Consider the following 4,710-nt stretch of genomic DNA (forward strand, 5'->3'; position numbering starts at 1 on the left):
GGCTTATGAATAGGAACCATGAATTTTGATTGTATCCAAACCTAGTGAGGTAGAAACTGGACAGTATGTAGAAAAATTAGCATAACTTGAGATCTACACCTTGAAATGGGTGATACTTAGTTTGAATGAAATTTAAGACTTAAGGCTAAAACTTTTATGAAAAAATACTATCCAAAAATTGTGGGTAAGTAACCTTAAAATTAACTAGAATATAGGGCACAAAATCTAGAACCTGGTAAGAGTGCATTCTAGACTGTTCAGAGTAAAAAGGGTATAACTTACCCAAGGAAACTCCAAATGAGGTGATTCTTATTTCATTGGAAAGCTAAGATCTAAGGGATCAACTTTTATGGAGAATAAATTGGCAAAATCTAATTGCAAGTTGTTCAAATTTGGACTCCATAAATTGGTAAAATCTGATTGCAACTTGTTCAAATCTGGACTCCAAAATGTGTCTAGAATCTACCCTGTAATTGGTGAAGTTGAAATTTTGCTTAAGGACAGCTATTGATTAATTGACCATAACTTTTGATCCTTGAATCCAAATTAAGTGATTCAAAATCTATATTAAAGTTAAAACAGATTTAAAAATCTCATGAAGAAAGTTGAATTTAAATCCTACAATTACTAGGTTAAAATAATTGAGCAAAGTAATTCATAAAGTCTAATTTTTGTTGGAATTTAACAATGGACATCATAATTTTGAATTTTGTATAAATATATGAAATTTACATGCATGCAATATGAAAATATGATAATGGCATAAATTTATGTGCATACAAGTATTGTTGATTACTTCATATGAAAAATAGAAATGATAATGACCCTATTAAGCCCGGATAAACCTAGATAGTAAATTATAGTTTTAGATAGATTGACATGCCAATAGGGGACATCATTAGTAGTACTGCATTAATTATGATACTGAATTAATGAATGCCTATTAGAGGCACCAAGTGCCCATTGTCGAACCGGTCAGAGACACTGAGTATTCAGTATTAGGAGCTCCACATCCAGATAGTTATAAAGAGGCACTGAGTGTCCATTATTAAACCGTTCAGAGGCATCGTGTGACACCCCTCACCCGTTTACAGTGTAACCGAGCAAGGCATGTCACATTCGGTGCCGGACCACCCTATCTTATCTTATTTTATTCCTAAATAATTTTAATCTCATTATATTTTAGAATCAATATATTCTAAGGAGAAACTAAAGGAGTTTCCCCTATTATATTACCATTTGATGTGTTTCACTAGTTACTTATTTAAGAATCTCAACAATATTTTCCATACAATAATTCATCTATACTCATATCATCATTTTAAAAATCATTATGTAATTCAATTCCATACTCATTTGTATAAATTCATTCATGCTTATTACATATATCAAAATTCTCAATTTCATTAGTTTACATAATTTGTAAACTAATTACATAAATTCATAATTTACATCAGGTGCATATTAAATACAATTTCTTAATTTACATTACAACACAAAAAAAAAATTATAATACACAAAATACATAATATGACTAATGTGAACCCTATCTACATGCATTGCTGAGGAGGTGACAACCTTGAACACTTCTGACACTTCTGCAGATCTGGACTCCAAAAATCCCAGTCTAATGTCCAGTGGATTTTAGCTTCAGTACTTACGCGAAGGAAACAATCCATCGCGCTAAGCATTTTTGCTTAGTGGTGCGATAATATAATAAGAAAATAATATATACAAATAAAGAAAGAAATAAAACCTAATTTCGGTAATCCAGAATTTCTTTAATCTCGTACAAAATTTCTAATATTAACTATTTTTTATCTTAATTTGTTCATTTCTCATCGGAGGTGCTTAGTTCATAAATTATAACAATAATATACAATACAAAAATATTTTAAAAATATTAAATTTATGCTTATATTATTATGTATGACACATTTGCAATTACAATTACTTTGCTAATCTTTTCATCACTTTCTCAGTATTTCCTAGGTTGTCTTAGATTATTTCATAATAATTAAAATTCTTAGAGTTATTTCATAAGAGATAAATTTTAATATTAATCTAGTTCATTTCAAGTCTTTCAAATAAATAATTTCTTACAGCTAATCTAATTTATTTTAGATTTTTCTAACTCGTTTATTTAATTTCTAATATTTTTAATTTCTAATATTTTTAATTTATTTCACTGCCCAAGTAACCTATGACAGACTGACTAAACTGGACAAGCGGGTCAGTGGGCACTGGACACCGTGATATCTTAGGCCGTTATACCATGGGACGTGAAATACGGAACATCAACCACGTATGCAGTCAGTATGGCTAAAAAGCCATGGTAATAGATAATTAGATAGTCGGGCATATAAGCCACGAATACGGGCATAAAACCAGAAATATAGGCATAAAATCTTACGCAATACTGCTAAAATGATTCCCTATTGGCATGCCAATCTTGTGACACCCCTCACCCGTCTACAGTGTGGTTGAGCAAGGCATGTCACACTGAGTGCCGGAGCAAATTATCTTATCTTATCTTATCTTATTTTATTTTCTAAATACTCATTTGATTGATTAAAAAGGCTTTTATGTAAAATTCATATCACTTTTAGTCTTTATTTAAAATTTTAGATTAATTTGAATCTCTGCAAATTTTATAGAAAATCCGGCAGAGTACCGGCTATAATTAAAAAAAAAATAGTTCTTCGAAACCGTTAAAAACACTCTCAATTATATTTATCATATCTCCAAACTCCAAATATATTTAACATAATCTCATCAAATCTCAATTTCTCAAACTCAAAATTTCCATTCATTCCAAGCATAAATAAATATTCATATTTATTTAAAGAAATATTCAATTCATATATAAAAATTCTCAAACTTTATTAATTTACATAATTTACAAACTAATTACATAAATTCATAATTTACATGATATAAAAATTAACTACATATGAAAAAGCTAATTTATTAATTTATATCACATACATATTAAATACATTTTCATAACTTACATTACATTATAACATGATAACTATTTATAAAATACAAAATACATTAGTATGACCTATATAGGCCCTATCTACATGCATTGCTGAGGAGGTGACCACCTTGGATACTTTACAGATCTGGACTCCAAATTCTCAGTCTAATGTCAACTGGGCTTTATCTTCAATACCTGTGTGAGGAAACAAATCCATCGCGCTAAGCATTACTGCTTAGTGGTGCAATAATATAACAAAGAAATAATATACAAATAAAGATAGCAATAAAACCTAATTTGGATAATTAAGAGTTAATTTAATCCGTATGAAACTTCTAATATTTACTATCTTTTATCCTAATTTATTCCTTTCGAACGTGCTTAGTTCATAAATTTACGATAATAATATACAATATATGAAATTAATAAAAGTACCAAGTTTATATTCATATGGTTATGGAAAGCACTTTTGTAATATTTATTTAAGTTATACCTATTTTTGCCAATCTTTCATCACTTTACTTAATAATTTTTATGTGGTTATATCATTTCATAATGACTAATATTCTTAATTCTAACTAATTCTTTTCAAGTCTTTCTAACTCATGTATTTAAGTTTTAATATTTTTAATTTCTAATATTCTTAATTTATTTCATTGCCCAAGTAACCTATGTGGTGACTAAAGCTGGATAAGCGGGTCCTTTGAGCCTTTGGCATCGCATGATGCCTCGGCCGTCATACCATGGGACGTGAAGTACGGAACGTTAACCACGTATGCAATCAATATGGCTAAAAAACTATACTAACAAATAATCAGGCATACAAGCCATGAATGCGGGCATAAAGCCATAAATACAAGCATAAAGCCTTACGCAGTACTGCTAAAACTGTAACACCCTAGGCAAATCCCACATTGACAAAACACGGGAGAGATGCTGGGTTCATAAGATGGAGGTTCCTAACCCCTATTGATGCGTTTTAAAACCGTGAGGGCTTCGGCCCAGAGCGAACAATATCACTAGTGGGCCGGGCCGTTACATTTGTGGTATCAGAGCTGCTCCGCGTGCAACCTTGAACGATGGTGGGGCAAACCTCAGCGAGGCCGAGTCCCATAAGGGGGTAGATTGTAACACCCTAGGCAAATCCCACATCGACAAAACACGGGAGAGATGCTGGGTTCATAAGATGGAGGTTCCTAACCCCTATTGACGCGTTTTAAAACCGTGAGGGCTTCAGCCCAGAGCGGACAATATCACTAGTGGGCCGGGCCGTTACATTTGAAAAAATTTGGACCATTTCTCGATATGTGCGTGTCATCCTTACGCAGGGGCCATGCTAATCTTCTCTGTATCGTTCCAATTTTATCGGATGTCCTAGGCAAATCCCACATCGACAAAACACGGGAGAGATGCTGGGTTCATAAGATGGAGGTTCCTAACCCCTATTGACGCGTTTTAAAACCGTGAGGGCTTCGGCCCAGAGCGGACAATATCACTAGTGGGCTGGGCCATTACATTTGTGGTATCAGAGCTGCTCCACGTGCAACCTTGAACGATGGTGGGGCAAACCTCAGCGAGGACGCTGAGTCCCATAAGGGGGGTGGATTGTAACACCCTAGGCAAATCCCACATCGACAAAACACGGGAGAGATGCTGGGTTCATAAGATGGAGGTTCCTAACCCCTATTGACGCGTTTTAAAACCGTGAGGGCTTCAGCCCAGAGCGG

The 4,710-nt window shown here is 33.3% G+C and overlaps 1 pseudogene; it reads right to left on the reverse strand.

The window, feature by feature from the left end:
* Positions 1-4,265: 4,265 nt before the first annotated feature.
* LOC131181022 (U6 spliceosomal RNA) lies at positions 4,266-4,378 on the reverse strand (annotated as a pseudogene).
* Positions 4,379-4,710: the final 332 nt, after the last annotated feature.

This window comes from Hevea brasiliensis, chromosome 6 (genome assembly GCF_030052815.1).
Source record: "Hevea brasiliensis isolate MT/VB/25A 57/8 chromosome 6, ASM3005281v1, whole genome shotgun sequence".
In the NCBI taxonomy this organism is placed as follows: Eukaryota; Viridiplantae; Streptophyta; class Magnoliopsida; order Malpighiales; family Euphorbiaceae; genus Hevea; species Hevea brasiliensis.